This window comes from Balaenoptera acutorostrata, chromosome X (assembly GCF_949987535.1).
Source record: "Balaenoptera acutorostrata chromosome X, mBalAcu1.1, whole genome shotgun sequence".
Lineage (NCBI taxonomy): Eukaryota > Metazoa > Chordata > Mammalia > Artiodactyla > Balaenopteridae > Balaenoptera > Balaenoptera acutorostrata.
In genome coordinates this window covers 31,321,220-31,338,965 of record NC_080085.1, presented here as the reverse complement: position 1 = coordinate 31,338,965, position 17,746 = coordinate 31,321,220, and the positions used below count along the sequence as shown (strand labels likewise).

Genomic DNA, 17,746 nt, shown 5'->3' with positions numbered 1-17,746 from the left:
TGGTACCTACTATATCCTTCTTATTAGGCCTTATAAGCATGAATTATTAATATAGCATATTAATTGAATGTCCCATAAAAATTTTAAGATAATTAAGGTCCCTGTGGACTAACTTAGTGAATGAGAGTTGACATCATAGATCTGAAGTGAATTGATGAAGTAGCACTGCTATCCATGCCAAGTGACAGCCTGCTATTCTTCTGTCCTCTCCCTTTTAAAACAGGGGGACAAAATGGTTGCTAGATCACAAGCTGCACTTCAAGCCTGTGTTTTGTTTGCTTAAGCAAAGAAAGCACGTCTCTAACAGTAAACAGATTTACCATTATTCACTGTTATTCTTCACAAAAATGTTTACCTTATGCTTGGTCAAAACAAGGCATGATAAAGAGGATGTAACAGAAATAATGACCTCTGCACAAAGAATTCACTTTGGCTAACTTAAGTAAAAGTGGTTTATTAGAGAATATTGGGTAGCTCTTGTAAGGCTGAGAGAAAGTGTAGAGGCTAGTGCTCTAAACTGAGAAAGAGGATTGTCTTATTCGGGAAAGTGCTGCTGCAGCTATGGGAGCAAACACCACCAGCAATAATGATTAAGAACTTGACTTTACAGCCACTTTCCAGCACCAGTGCCATTTCTGTGATAGCAAGTCATCCCTTTTCTGAAAACTAGATGCCTCTTCTGCCAAGAAAGCCAGATAGAATGGAAGCTCCCTACTGGTCCTGTTTTCTCACACTGCTCACCTTTGAATCAAATTCACCCATAGCGCTCCTGGTCACATGCATGTTCCTAGCTGAAAGGGAGGTTTAGAACATGACATTCTGCTTTCTATGTCTGTGAGATATATAAACTTCACAATGAAGGAATTTCCCTAAATATAGTAAAACTATTATTAATTAGAATAATGAGCAATCATGAATATGTCATATACTTCTACACATGGAAGTAATGGACTAAATATACAAGAGAAAACTAAATGCTAAACCTACAAGAGAGAAGCTAACATGAGACAGAATGATTGGAACAACAGAACTCTGGAAAGCTTCAATAAAAGGAGACAAGTCTTTGAAAGCATTGCTCACCAGGTAAATTTAAAATAATATAATTGGGCAGCACTATTTACAATAGCCAGGACATGGAAGCAACCTAAATGCCCATCCACAGAGGAATGGATAAAGAAGATGTGGTACATATATACAATGGAATATTACTCAGCCATAAACAGGAACAAAATTGTGTCATTTACAGCGACATGGATGGACCTAGAGATTGTCATACTAAGTGAAGTAAGTCAGGCAGAGAAAGACAAATATCATATGATATCGCTGATATGTGGAATCTAAAAAAATAGTACAAATGAACCTTATTTACAAAATATAAATTGAGTCCCAGATGTAGAAAACAAACTTATAGTTACCAAGGGGGAAAGGCGGGGAGGGATAAATTGGGAGATTGGGATTGACATATACACACTACTATATATAAAATAGATAACCAACAAGGACCTACTGTATAACACAGGGAACACTATTCAATACTCTGTAATGACCTATATGGGAAGGGAATCTAAAAAAGAGTGGATATATGTATATGTATAACTGACTCACTTTGCTGTACAGCAGAAACTAACACAACATTGTAAATCAACTATACTCCAATAAAAAAATTAATTAGAAAAAATAAAATAATCGGTTGTATGTTTGTAAAAGGGACAATTTGACCTTATACCTGTCAAATAGAAAACAAATCCAAATAAATCCAGACTTGGTAAGGAAACACTTTATTCAAAAGGACTATTGCAAAGAGATTGTTGCAAATAGAATGTTCTGACCATAAAGTCTGTAAGCATCTTGAGAACTTGGCAAAAGGAGCTTTTCTTCTATAGAGAGGAGTAAACAAATTGGGAATGGGGAAGAGGGAAGAAAAAGTGGCAGTCAAACAGATCAGGGAATGCTTTATTCTGAGTCCAGCCTATTCTCAGGAGATGTTGTTAAGGAGGGGCTGTATCTAGCTCAGACTGAGGGTGGGTCAAAGTCCAGGGACCAACCAACAGTTTGGTTAACAAGCATTTTGTTCTGATTGACAAAGGGGAGGAATAAGCAGATCTGCTAATCATTTATGAGACAAAGAATGAGAATTTGAGAATTTGGAGAGTGTGTGCCTGGCCTTGTCATAGGTAGACAAGGGGAGCATTCTTGCGTCTTACCTAAGTCATACGGAGAAGGGTGGTTCTTTGCAGTAAACCCTTGTCCATAACAAAATGGTAGGGAGGATTCCCTTATCCTTTACTGTTTTTCAGGAACACAGAAATCAGCTCTAATTCAGCACTGTCAAATCCAATGCCCTAGCCAACAGAGTGTGGATACTACTACACCCCTGCACTCTAGTTCTAGAGATTTATTCTCTCCACAGTTAAACCAGAGAGGATATGCATTTGAGGATACCAGGCACAACTGAGAACAGGAGTGAGATGTTATAGTGAAAACATGGGAATTAAGTGAGACCTGTTAATAGAATGGTGAGAACCCACTGCTCCCCACAAGCTCCCTTCTGCATTTACTCTGAGAAACTATAAAATAGGTCCTAACTAGCCCAGGAGCAAAGGCCTACAAATACTGCCATTCATAGAGCCCCTGATGAAATGACTGGAATCCTAATCCACCAATTTGTGAAGACTGATATTTTTTAAGGCACATCCATGCATAAAATACATGCAATCAGCATACTTTTATCTCACTCCTAAATATAAATGGACAAACAAGGATTCTGATACTTGGGAAAACCTCTAACAAGAAAAGTGTGTGTGTGGGGGGGCAGAGATGGAGGGAGGAAAGAAGGAGGGAAGGAGAGATAAAGAAGAAATTTATTAAAAACAATTCAGGGAAAAGAAAATAATAATAATATTTTTAGAAAAATAAGGAAATATTAAATCTATTGAAGAAGTAATAAATGCCATCAAATTAAAAAAAAGTTGAGAGACCAAGAAATGGAATAAAAATGTCAATAAAAAAGTTTAGAAGATATTATCAAGGAAGTATTTCATAAAATAGAAGAAAAAGAGTTGCAAAATAGGATGAAGAAAATTTTTTAAATTAGGGGATAAATCTGGGATGATTAAATCTGAATAACAAGAGTTGAGGAAACAAAGAAATGGAGAAAAAAAAAGATGTCAAGGAATTATAAAAGAAAATTGATCCAGAAAACTTTCCAGAAGTAAAGGACATCAATTGCTTGAATTGAAGGGGCCCACTCAGTGACCAGAAAATTAAAAGGAAACAAACACACACACAATTATAAAACACCAATAATAAAGAGAAAAGTCTTGGGCTTCCCTGGTGGCGCAGTGGTTGAGAGTCTGCCTGCCAATGCAGGGGACACGGGTTCGAGCCCTGGTCTGGGAAGATCCCACATGCCGCGGAGCAGCTAGGCCCGTGAGCCACACCTACTGAGCCTGCGCGTCTGGAGCCTGTGCTCCGCAACGAGAGGCCGCGATAGTGAGAGGCCCGCGCACCGCGATGAAGAGTGGCCCCCGCTTGCCGCAACTAGAGAAAGCCCTCGCACAGAAACGAAGACCCAACACAGCCAAAAATAAATAAATAAATAAATTTAAAAAAAGAAAAAAAAATTATAAAAAAAAAAAGAGAAAAGTCTTAAAATATAACGGGGGGGGGGGGGTATGAGAACAAATATCACGGATCAGAATGGCATTGGATACCTCACTGGCAACATTGGAACTAAAGAGAGGATAATGAAGAAACACCTAACATTTTTAAGGACAAATTATTTCCAACCTAAAGTATTGTACCCAATCGTATTATCAAATATGAGGATAGAATAAAGGTATTTTACAATGTCAATGGTCACTCTCTAATAGATAAGGAAAATTACTGGAGGATCTGTCGTACCAAAAGTTAGAAAGTAAATGATGAAAGAGGAAGAAATGGAATGTAGGAAATAGGGGTACAACACAGTTGAGTGGTGAATGAAACTCTGAGGCTGATGCTGAAGGGAAATTCCAGAAAGACAGCTGTAAGCAAGCCAAGAGAATAATTAGTCCAGATTGGAGAAGAAGGATGGAATGTTTAAGGAGAGACAAATCCAAGAAAATGGTGAAACTGATAGGATATTTGATGCATTTGAACACTTGATTGGAAGTTTAAAGCTCTATTGAAAAGATTGGAGATGAGTTCATGGGGAGATATTTAAGTAAACATGCGATTATGTTATAAAGAGGCAGATCTTATAATTAAGTTCTACACTAAATACTTTGGAATTTATAGGGGGAAACAAATCTGCCTGTGGAACTCCTTGCAAAGAAGATGTGACCATTCATTCAATCACTTATTCAACAAATGTTAGTTAGGGTCTAATACACATCAGGCATTACTCTAGGTGCTGGGAACACAGCAGGGAATAGCACAAACAGTCCAGTTGGGGAGAAGGAAAATTAACAAAATGAATAAATAAATGTTAAACGCTAAGAAGTAAAATAAAGCATCATTTAGGATGCCAAAAGGGTGAAGCATGGGAGAGGAGAGTGGGACTTAAAGGAGCAGCCATTGATGGATAAGGGAGCCTGCTAGGCTGAAAAGGGAATCCATCGTTTAGAAGAGCCTGCCAATTGCACAACTATCCATTATGCTGCTCCATGGATGATTCAAGCCACTTGTTCTGAGATCTGGGAAAGTCTTGTCAGTCCTATAACTGACTGAATAGCAGTCTTTTCATCATCCCAGCCAATCGTTAAGCACCAACTGCAGACATCTATTGGACTGTTTCCTAGAAACAGGCCTTTCGGGTAGTTCTCGGACCAGGGAATTAGCTTGAATAATTTTGGTTGAAGTATTACCTCAAATTGGTCATAATTTGGTATAAAGATTTTCCAAATGGACTTTGTTATCAACAGATATGAATTTAAAATTCTAGCTCTGCCATTTACTCTCTCATTGATTTTGGACAAGGGTAGTGGACTAGGTTCCCCAAGTTGCAGAATCTAACATGGAGTTTGGCAAACAGGATGTTTAGTAAGGAGTCCCCTGGGGATCAACAGCTGGGGAAGGAAGGGGAACGAAGAGGGATTAGGTAGAGGGAAAAGTCATGCTTCAGTGCCGTCTTGGAGACCCCAACCATTCCCACTGGGAGCTTGGGCACTGGGAAAAACCCTTCAGAAATGTCCCAAGTTGGGCCAAGATAGGTATTTTTGCACTCATTTTTTTCCGTTTATTTGAAAGGAGATTTATCAAGTACAGAAAATCCATTTGATTGTTTGACAGAACTAGGGTTATGTTAACATATGGATACAATTTACTGGCATAGATTATTTTGAAACATTCTGAATAACACAAAGGTAACAAAAATAAGGAAGCAACCTTTTACATAAAGGGAGATTTTTCCACCTGGGGATTTTACATCAGGATGAGAAATTTAGCCACAGCTAGCATTTAAAGGCTACCCTGAGTGCATTCAGATATTTGAAACTATTTTTAGGCCTCATTGTCTCCCTGACAATGCGTTTCTATATTGAGGTCATAGGAAAATTGGAAACCATCCTGTATAGAAGTTGCATTTTAACTTGTGGCTTATCAAATACCCATTTCTAGACAAAAACAAAGCACTGTAATCAAATTTATTTAAAAATAAAAATGCTGCTTTGTTTTTAGAGGAGGATGTGCTATAACTACCATTAATAATTCAGTCCATTAATTATAGAAATAAACTAATGGTTTTCATTTTTTCTTTCATGAGTCATAAGACCAAATAAGACTAATATTTAAAAGAAATGAAATCTAATCTGCAATTGTTGTTCTTGCATATATACGCAAATGGAAATTCCTCACTCCATACATCAATAATTGACAAAATTAATTAATAAATCTATATACTGACAAATATGAACTGATAAACCTCTGTATATTCTATACTGTTCTGGGCATTATGATGAAATTCACCTTAAATATAACATATAGTCTCTGTCCCTTATATTCCTTATTACATAGTTATTCAAGACCCAAAGAACCTGAAAAGAGTACAGCCATCCCTTGGTATCCATGGGGGATTGGTTCTAGGACCCCTGCAGATACCAAAATCTGTGGATGTTCAAGTCCCTTATATAAAATGGTGTAGTATTTGCATACAACCTATACACATCCTCCCATACACTTTAAATCATCTGTAGACTACTAATAAAAACTAATATAATGTAAGTGCTATGTAAATAGTTGTAAATACAATGTAAATACTATGTAAATAGTTGCCAGGGTATAGCAAATTCAAGTTTTGCCTTCTGGAACTTTCTGGATTTTTTTTTCCAAGTATTTTCCATCTGCAATTGGTTGAATCTGCAGATGTGGAACCCATGGATACAGAGGGCTAATTGCATAGTTTAAAACTGATATGTATCTGTCAGGGTTTTGTGTTGCAAACTGAAACTGACTTTGGCTTACTTAAGCAGAAAATGAATGTATGGCAAAGATATCTGTCAGCTTACAGAACTGACAGGACGTCTGGAGAACCAAGCTCAGAAAATGAAAGTACTGGGAGGCTTGTATAAGAATAAAATGATACAAGCTTTTTTCACTGCTGCTGAACTCAGCCCCTTGTGCCAGATGCTTCCATAGCTGTACATCTAATTGTTCCTTTCCTTCACATTTGTGACACTCTCAAAATTCACGTTCTCTAACCAGTTAAGTTGCATTGTGTTGGTTGCCAGGGGCAGAAAAAAGGAGATTCTCCTTATTTGGTCTTTTCAGTGGGAGTTTGGGTCCTGTCCTTCACAAAGATTCCAGTTAGGGACAGTTACTCCAAACTAAAGAGGATAATTGGGTGCTGGGAAGTCAAAAAATGACAAATGTTTGCTACAATGTGAGCATTTTGAAGTTTGTTGGAGTCCAGTGGACAAAGATGAATAAAGATGGAGTAGCCAGTAAAGGACTTCATGGAGAAGGAATGAATTAAGATGCACTGGCCCACTGTTTGACACTGGGGTGAATGGAGTAGGGCAAAGCTGAGGAGAAGTGAAGCTTGGCAGTCTTGCATGTATCAGAAGCCCTGATTGCTGCAATTCAAGGAGAACCAGTGATGAGATCTACAACTCCCTGACATGCTTTTAACCCTCCTTCTTCTGCCACTCTGAGTGGGTATGTGGCCCCAAGTCACGATGGGTCATTATTCTGCAGCCTGGTCATAGAAACCCAGGTGTTTGCAAGTTTGATGGGACCATGGAGATCACCTGGGCTGAAAGAAGTTCCTTATTTTACAGAGGACAGATCTGAGGCCCAGAGAGGGAGAGTTACTTACTCAAAACTGGTCAGTCAGCAGCAGAGTCAGAATCAGAACCCAGCAACTTGGCCCCAAGGCAGGTGCTCAGTCTACTAAATTTGTTAGGTCTGTCACATCCTCATTACACCAAGGGCCACTGCCTTGTTCAGGTCCTCACTTTGACTGTCGCTTTGGCCTCCTAAACTGTCTGTCCCCCTTGGGTTACTCCAGCTCTCTGCGGCTGTCAGATTTATCTTTAAAAATGGAAGAACTGACCATGCCTTAACCTGCAGTGATTTCCCAAATGAACGAAGTTCAGACTCCTGAGCCTAATTCCTGAGGTGCTGGCTGCCCCTTAGACCTGCAATACCCAAGTTTCACTCTGAGAGTCAAGTCCTTGTCAAGCTCCTTCCATTGTTTGTAGTTGCATATGCTTTATCCTCTCCCTGTAATTCCTTCATCCCTTTCCTTTCTGTGAACTTCTTTACATTTCAAAAATCAATTCAAATCTAATTTTGCCAAAGAAGATATTGTTGAGTATCCCACAAAAGCTTTGGCATAGCCTTTTCTATGGTCCCATAGCATCCTCATACACATAGCCATTGCAGTCCCAACTGAGTGTATTTGTTTAAACATTTCTCTTCCTCTCTCTATTTGAAGTGTCCAGGAAACATATTGAATCCTCATGCCCAGGTCAATTTTTAGAAAACAACAGGCATTCAGTGAGTAATTCTGAATAAGTAATTGAATCAATCCACCTTTCATAACTTCCAAGAACTTCTATGGGCCCAGGAACACGGACTTGAGAAACATCTTCTGTGTTTTGACTTAAATTTCACCTGCACCGATCAAAGATCATTTACACTTTGAAGTTCTAACCCAATTTTAACATCTTTAGCCTTTTACAAGTCAAAGAGTAAATGTTTCCACAAATATAGCTTTGTCATCATTTTCATTTTGAGAATGGACTCAGTTTTACACATTTTTTTTATGAGAAGATGGTTCCCCAAACTGAATTAATACAATAATCTATTAAGACTCTGAATCATGTCATGAGAAGTAGGTCCAAAATAAAAGTTGAACTCCTTAAAACTAACTAGTGTAAGGATTTGAGTACTTTTAATATATAAATTCTAGAGGCTTGCAGCACTGTTTACTTTCTAATTTATCAGTGTTTTATGTACTAAACAGACTTTAATATGGTGACTGTTCAAGAGAGCTGTTAGTAAGAACTATACTGTTATACCTTCCCTTTCCCTTTCTCTACTTCCTAACACTAACTTAAAGGAGTAAGAAGTAAAGAAAAAAGGGAGAGGAAGAGCTAAGAGCAATAGGAAATGACTGGCAAAGTGAGCACCTGGGAGAATTCAGTGTCTCAGCCAGAGTTATTCTGATTTCAGAAGTGTATGGATTTGGGAAATAAAGATTTTACAGAAGTGCACAGGTTCTTGAAGAATAGAGCTAAACTCTTATTTTCTATTCCAGTAATAAGTGGCATATGTTGCCCCCATCAGAATCTGGGAATATAAAATGACTAAGACCAGTTACAACAGTAAATACCACAACGGCATGAAAACCACATTGACGGGTTTATGAGGGCTCTTCAAGACAGCTGTGCCTCCCTGCCACCTTTCCATGGAATCCAAATCAATAGAAAATGGCATTTCAGCATTGCACTCCTGCGAATATTAAATATCAAATACTCCCAATGCTGGCAGTGAGTGAGCCGCATTGATTTTTTCTCCCAACTCCACTAGCATCCTGCTAATGACGCCTGCCTCTGTGGACTTTTACTGTATGTGCTAATATGCACCACGGGAAGGATGCATCATATCAGAACACCTAACCCTGTGAGAGCAGTTTGTGGATAAAGGACATGTGCTCTTAGAACCACAACCCCTATTAAAACATCTGACTTAGGAAAGAATCATACCTGCCACAAATTTATATCTTATCAAAGTGAGTTTGCATCTTTGGAGGTCTGTGTTATGTCAGATCTATGTGTGTTATAGAGGCATAAACTATATAATAAAAGATATTGAAGAGATAGTCCTCAATAAGGCTGTAAACGATCCTCTAAAGCAGTGATTCTCAAACTTGGCTGCACATTGGAATCACCTGCAGAATTATAAAACTCTGTCTATTGGACCCAACCCACAGGGATTCTGATTTAATAGTTTGGGTTGTGGCCTTAGCATCCGGATTTTTAACTATTTTCCAAGTGATTCTAATGGGCAGTCAAGGTTGAACACTACTGATGTAAAGAGTATGTGCTCTAGTTCAAGTCTAGAGAAGGTATTCTTCCATCACATTAGTCACTGATTACGATTATATTTGTTTGTGCCCTGGTTCCCTCACACTCATATTCACATGCTTGATATGCTTACCCAGTATATAGTACTGCTAGTGCATGCGTGCATGCATGTGTGCGTGTGTCTGTGTGTGTGTGTTTAGGGGAGGGGCATGTGTACCACCAGAATTTGAGAAGGAGCTAATCATTTAGAGTATTTTGCTTTGTTCATACTTAACTTGATACTTTTCTGGAAACTTAAAATGAGCATAGACTATTACAGAAAATGTTGGTGACAGACGGTCATCTCTTTAGACTGTTTATTGGTATAAAACTGGAATTGATTGTCAGCTTGAACAATGAGTAGGCTCGTCATTTAAAATAAATGGTTTGGGACAGCAAGAAGTGCTTGGTCTACTTCCTGGAATTCACCGTCTGGGTGCTCAGCTGACTACAGAGGAAGATGGCTTAGAAGGGTAGAGAGACCCTTCCTACCTATTTCCAGTACCGTCTGGCCTGCTTTTCCTAGAATCAAAATATATACTGACTCTAATGAGGCCATAAGAGGGTCACAACTGAATCAGACAATTGTTCCAAAACCAAATAGTTTGGGATGGGGTGTGGATGGGGAAGGGTCTAGCACCACTGCTGTACTGCACACAGAGACACGCCATACTGCCTGGGTCACTGTGAGCCGTGAGCCGTGGGTGAAGGATGGGAATGGAGGGTCCTCCCGAGACACTCCACAGGCCTCCTCAAGCAGATACATGATCTTTCTCAATGCTCCTAACTTGCTCATTCCAACTCCTTTCCCTCATCTTCTCTCATTCAGCAATTTGCTTTCTGTGCTTTCAATTGCCCCAATCTTCCAGGCTATCATCTCAGCCTAAGGAAATCAATTTGTCCCCTTAAGACTTGCAAATGTGGCACTTTGGTTACAATGAATGTGAATGGCATTTGAACTGCCCAGTTACTGCTGGTTCTGCCCAGAGGGTTAGTGGTGAGGGGTTTCCTTTGGTCCCAAGAATGGGGTTTGAAATAGTGAAAGGCTTCCACTCTATTTCTTTTTCTTTAAAATATGCCTGAAATTACTCATATCTCAACTTGCAGGAGACAATTTCCTTTCAAATATTCCCACCTGGGTCACAAAAGAAATTCTTCTTCCTTATCTACTTTGACTTTGACCTGATTTCTAACTAAACAGCATCTTCTTATATTACGAGACTTTTTCCCCTTTCCCTGATCTGGGGATGTTATAAGTTTTCTTGTATTAACTATTAATGAAGGGCATCATGCCCAGACTGCTTCACTCTGATCTCTAAATCCAATGTGTCTAAGAGAGGCAGAGAAACCTCGGTTCACCCCCCCACACTACATTATCAACATAGTCCACCATTTTTTATCACTGATGTTTACTTAAAGGTATGGAGTTCAGTCAGAAAATGACAGAGGATAATAAAGTAAACTGCCTACTGCTCAAAACAAATATTATCTATATGATGAATATAAATGCAAAAGGACAGAGACTCACTTGCAATTTTAACAGGAACAATAGGTTCCACAACTACCTCACTATCTATGCTTCTGTAGCTAATAATGATGACAAATCTCTCTTGGTACTCCTTTGTAAGAAATAAAAAGCCAATAATTAATCTGTCATCACACACACAGACATAATAAAGGGATTATCACTTAGCATAGGGTCCTGTGTAGAATAGGCATTCAAGAAATACTTGTTTAATGCATGGAAATCAGAATATTTTGCTAGAGTAATTATGACTTTGGTTTTGTTCACAATTTTGAAAGTACTGCTTCCAATGAGTGGAATCAGCTACTGAGCATGTTGACAATTTGAAGACATTTGTGACCCACCTTCATTTGATTACATTACAAAATGAATTGCTTGGAATCTTATGTGTGTACAGAATGCAAAAAGTGGAGAAAACACCGTACGGATTCAAACTGTTCAAGATCAAAGACATGAATAATCTTTCTAAAAATGAAAAAAATTATGGGGAAAGCTCATTCACTTGAAAGAGGACAGCTGTCATTTTCTTAGCTATATTACGTGCAGTATATACTAAAGCCTTCTGTATGGAAAAAGAAATGGATGTAAGACTGCTACTGATCTTCTGGGATTAGTAGATAATGAAAAAATTAGAAAAGAGTGAAGCCCACACTAAGCTACCCGTACATACATGACTAAGAAGCCTGAATTTGCAATTCAATCTTAAGGGAATAAGATTTCCCCTTCTCAAAATGACTCAGGGAACAGGTAGTTCTATATCAAGCATCTGTTGTTACAACCCCTCCTTTACGTTATTTGCAACACATCACCAGATACAACCATTTTTGGAAAAGCATTTGAATTTACCTACCTCTGTTGAGATTAAGGAAACTGTCAAAAGGAAATAGTTTGGTTTGTGATGGCTGCAACTCATCATATCAACATAAACCACATACCCCTAACACGTACATGATTTAGGCTGAAATATTAGAAAAATTATTAAGGGTGCTATCTTAGTCTTCTAAGGCTACAATAACAAATATCATAGATTGGGTGGCTTATAAATAACAGAAATTTATTTCTCACTGTTCTGAAGGCTAGGAAGTCCAAGATCAAGGTGCTGGCAGATTCAGTGTCCGGTGGGAGCCCACTTCCTGGTTCATAGACAGCAGTCTTCTCACTGTAGCCTCATATGTCCTAAAGGGCAAAGGAGATTTCTGGGTTCTCTTTTATAATGGTACTAACCCCGTTCATGAGGGCTCAGCCCTCATGACCTACTCACCTCCCAAAGGCCCCACCTCCAAATACCATCACACTGGGCTTTAGGATTTAATATATGAATCGTGGATGGGATGGACACATTTAGTCTATGGGAGATGCCCCGACATAGATTGTTGGCCATTAAGAGTTGCTGACTTCTCATTTCATGTTCTGCTCTAGGAGTCAATTCTAATAAATGGCATTGGATATCAAAGTTGGCCTCAATCATATTTGTCCAGCCTCAGTTGAGAAGTTATGTCATAAAAAAGACAATTTTCAGAAAATAAGCCTTAATTTATCTTCTTCAATCAATTATATCACAAGAACTATATCTTCTTTAGGAACCATGAATCTAGATAAGGTGGTTCCTGGCACATGAATTTTTGATTGTTGGGGGGAGTAAGCTACAAGGAACATGTGAAGAAAAGAGTATGTTTGGGACCCTGTCATGCCCAGGGGTATGCTACCTATGGGTGCTAAAAATGCATCAAACATAAATGGGCAGATGAAGCATACCTAGAGAAAAGTTGGTGTCAAACCTAGGAAATTTGGGACCATATATATCAGGAGAAACAGTAAGATAAAGAAATGATGATAAAATGAAATAAAAAGCTTGTTAAACAAGAGAAATAAAAGAGAAAAAATAAATCTAGGAGAGAGGTGGGGTCAGATAGGAAAATAGTTTGTTCTTTTGTTCTTGGAATTATTACTCTATATCAAGCTCTATATTAAGTATTCAGAAAACTTAATGGACAAGAAAGTTATGGTCTCTGTCCACAAGTCCTTGGGTGAGTCTTTTATTTGGGATCCTACTTAGGTCATCTCTTAAATGTCAGGTTCAGCAATGTATTAGGGTCAGAAGACCTGTTTCTTTCAAGGCATAAAGTGCCTGTAGGTCACTGTGCAAACAGTTCTTTAAAGGTGACTTGACAACAGTAGTCCAATTAGTGATACCCTTTCTGGAATCATTAGACTTCGTTTTTGCTGTACTTGTAGCTATTTATTTTTTATACCTCTTGAGGACTCAGCAGGTAAGAAAGTAAAGGAAGGGCTTCCCTGGTGGTGCAGTGGTTAAGAATCCACCTGCCAATGCAGGAGACACAGGTTCGAGCCCTAGTCCGGGAAGATCCCACATGCCGCGGAGCAACTAAGCCCGTGCGCCTCAACTACAGAGCCTGCGCTCTAGAGCCTGTGCTCCACAACAAGAGAAGACACTGCAATGAGAAGCCCGCACACCGCAAGGAAGAGTAGCCTCCACTTGCCACAACTAGAGAAAGCCTGCGCGCAGCAACAAAGACCCAACGCAGCCAAAAATAAATGAATAAAATAAATAAATTATAAAAAAGAGAGTAAAGGAAAAAAATTTTTCTAGTATGTTACGGCATCTAGTGAGAATTCCACTATGACAGCCTTGCAAAAGGAATCTCCTTGTTTGGAAAAATATATACCAAATAGAAAAAAAAAAAAGATATACCACATTCACTCAAGTGTATAGTATTTGGATCATTCTATAAGGTTTGATCCTGTTAAGGTCCCACTGTTGCTGACTTTAACAATTCTAGGAAACTAAAAGGTTAGTCAGAGACATGCAGTAAAAAATAAATACTGCATTTTAAAATCTTGCTCTTTCATTCTTTTAAATTTGTTTTTCTTCTTCTGAGCAAATCAGAACAATGTTCTGCTTGAAAATAAATTCCCATGATGAAGAGTAGTTCTTGGGAAAAAAAAAAATCAGTAAATCCAGAGAATTGGTGGTGTTATCTGGGCAGTTGGCCAATCACCCTTATGTTATCTAGACTTAACAACGCATGCAGTGATAACACCAGATGGTCCATTTTCCATCTGTCCAGAGCCACTCAAATTCTTTCCAAAGAGAAACATTTGGGGATTCCCAACCTTGATATGCCCAAAGACAAACTGTGAAATGCAAGCGGAAAATAGGAAGAATGAAAAGTTCCCTTAAGGGTGCTTTTTTGTAAGTCACCAAAAATTAATGAGAATTCGCACTGTGATTAAATTGCTAATACTCTTTTGGGTTACCAATGAATATTGACCAATAATCATTCTATTCACTGTGTGCTCCTCAGCTTAATAGGGAGTGTTCATCCCTCTCTTATCAGAGTTTCACTCAGCTGCACACACTGAGATTGCTCAAATTGTATGCTCAGCCACATCTAGTTTCTGATCTTGACTAGATTTTGACCACAGCTGGTAACCTATTAGCTTCATACCCAGGTCTGGCAAAATATATTGCCTCTTTAATCCTCGTATCTGATGTACCAAGGGTGCCCGAAGCTGCAGGCTCCCTACGTTTGAGTTTCCCAGACACAGAGTGGCTTCTGCTCTGGTTGCCTATTTTGTACTCTAGTTTTCTTTCTCTCCCTCCCTCCCTGCCTTCTTTTTTTCCTTCCTCCCTTCCTTCCTTCGTTCCTCCCTCTTCCTTTTTCTCCTCCCTTCCTTCCTTCTTTCCTTCCTTCCTCCCTCCCTCTCTCTTTCTTCCCCTCTCTCTCTCCCTCTACCTCTCTCTTTCATAAGGCTAGTTTGCCTCCTTTCAGTTAAACCCTGAGGGACTTTAACTCAGATCTTTCACAGATAGCTGTTCAGCTCTCTGCTTCTCTTAGCAACCTGCCTACCCCAGTCATTAGTGAAGGGATGCCAAGACACAGGAAGGGATGCTCAGGCCATTCTGGACTCCTGAGGTCTTCTGCCGATGTCCCATGGGGTGACAGCCTATAAACCCCTCCCGCTTCTGAAGAAGCACTGACACAGAAGCACCTCACAGGACAGCCAAATGAAAAGACGGCCCCTTTATAGTCCCACCCACTGTCAGTGAGGCACACCAGGGCAATATACAGGATAGAGGATTTTATCCATCACACACACTATATTTCATTTCCCTTTTTGCTGCTTTCTTCCTGCCTGTGCTTAACTCCTTAAAGATACATTCTTGAATTTTATGCCCAGACTTCTACACTATTCTCCTGATTCCCCAATTTTGGCTCATTTTGGGGGGTACAGCACTCTGGAATGAAAACTATAAATAGTGACACCCCGTTTAGCATGCAGCAGGTCTTGGCTACTTCCTCCTCTTATTCCTATCCTCAAAGGCAGTGTCCTTCACAGGTAGCCCTGGTCAGCAAGCTGTACATAGAGAAACAGTTCTTCTGGTTGGCAAAATTGACACTGATTGAAGAAAGCTAAATGGGAAAACAGTAAAAAGTTAATGGTTAGACTAAACTACCATTAATTTTTCCAAAGTATTCTACAGTCTATGATTCTATAGAAATGTATGCTATATAGGAACTGATGAAGATGATTTCTGATCAAGAATTCAGGATTGGGGAGTTCCCTGGCGGTAGTTAAGAATCCACCTGCCAATGCAGGGGACATGGGTTCGAGCCCTGGTCCGGGAAGATCCCACATGCCGCGGAGCAACTAAGCCCATGCACCACAACTACTGAGCCTGTGCTCTAGAGCCCACATGCCACAACTACTGAAGCCCGTGCGCCTAGAACCCGTGCTCTGCAACAAGAGGAGCCACCACAATGAGAAGCCCGCGCACCACTATGAAGAGTAGCCCCCGCTCGCCGCAACTAGAGAAAGCCCGCACGCAGCAACGAAGACCCAACGCAGCCAAAAAAAAAAAAAAAAAAAGAATTGAGGATTGTACCCATAAGTTTGGAATGATTTATTCAAAGGTTGTTAGGTTTAAAAGGGGGACCTCATTTCAAGGGATTAACAAAAACAGAATTTTCAGGGTAAAAAGATAAAGAGAGATAAGGACAAATATGTTATTGACACTTTGTAGGCAGAAATGTTGAAGGTTACAAGTTTATATCCAACCCTGGGGTGCTCCTGAATTTCTGTGAGTGACAATGCAAAATATCTAAAATAGCAAATGGAAAATAATTTTAAATTATATCGTGGTTTAGAGAAAGCCAGAGTCAGGACTTGGACAAGGAGCTTTGAGTGAAATCTAGCACTGCCACAGAAAATATGGCTAGACTTGGCAACTGGCTGTTCATGTGGGTGAAAAGAAATTAAATGTAAAGCTGATCTCAGGGCTTCAGAATTTAGAATGTCTGGCTGTAGGTGATCCCTTGGAGATAGAGGGTAGGGAATGTATAGATAGAAGGTTCTGGGTCTACTCCCCTTGAAAAAATTCTTACTAAATGCATTTACTGTATTCTCTCTGTGACAGTTATTAGTGAATATTTTAAAGCCTACATTCTACTAATGATAACTCTATTTGCATAGCTTATACCGTACATTTCTTTATAAGAACCTTTGGATAAATGAGAGTATCAGATAGGCGTCCAGAAGTAGAGAAAAGCCTCCATCAAATGGTCAAATTTAACATAATGAATGGACAATTTTCATAGGTTTGGGCAGGTTTAAAGAACAAACAAGCAATTATGAAGTCCCCAAAGACTAATGTCAGCTGAGAGGCATTACTTCTTATGCCTGAGGTGGCACAGAGAAGAAAGGGTGTTAGGAGAGTCTGGTAAGAACTAGTCATGCATACTAGCGGCTATCAGAAATGAGGCATGGCCTTAGAGGGACACAGCTATTGCCAAAACCCTGGTGACATAAGGAAGGATCTGGTGATGGGAAGGAAATAAATCAGCTGTGTTTCTGTATGCTAACAGTGATCTATCAGAAAGAGAAATTAAGTCAACAAATCCATTTACAATAGTATCAAAAAGAATAAAATACTTAGGAATAAATTTAACTGAAGAGGTGAAAGATCTGTACACTGAAAACCATAAGACGTTGATGAAAGAAATTGAAGAAGGCACAAATAAATGTAAAGATACTTCACGCTCATGGATTGGAAGAATTAATATTGTTTAAATGCCCATAATATCCAAAGCCATCTACAGATTCAATGCAATCCTTATAAAAATTCCAATGGCCCAATTTCATTTCTTTTTATGGGTGAGTAATATTCTATTATATATATGTACCACATCTTCTTTATCCGATGTGGATGGACCTAGAGTCTGTCATACAGAGTGAAGTAAGTCAGAAAGAGAAAAACAAATACCGTATGCTAACACATATATATGGAATCTAGAAAAATGATACAGATGAATCTATTTGCAGGGCAGGAATAGAAAGGCAGACGTAGAGACTGGACGTGTGGACACAGCGGGGAAGGGGAGGGTGGGCTGAATTGGGAGATTAGGTTTGACATAAATACACTACCATGTGTAAAACAGATAGCTAGTGGGAACCTGCTGTATAGCACAGGGAGCTCAGCTCAGTGCTCTGTGATGACCTAGATGGGTGAGATGGGGGGGGGGAGGTCCAAGAGGGAGGGGATATATGTATACATATAGCTGACTCACTTCACTGTACAGCAGAAACTAACACAACACTGTAAAGCAATTATACTCCAATAAAAAAAAAATTCCAATGGCATTTTTCACAT

The 17,746-nt window shown here is 39.3% G+C and overlaps 1 long non-coding RNA gene across 1 annotated transcript in view; it reads right to left on the bottom strand.

Annotated features, from left to right (window-relative positions):
- LOC103010119 (uncharacterized) overlaps nt 1-17,746 on the bottom strand; it is a 99,834-nt gene that overhangs the window by 52,984 nt on the left and 29,104 nt on the right. The window contains exon 3 of the long non-coding RNA XR_451335.2: nt 12,139-12,249. This is a non-coding gene — a long non-coding RNA (uncharacterized LOC103010119). The remainder of the gene's footprint in view (nt 1-12,138; nt 12,250-17,746) is intronic.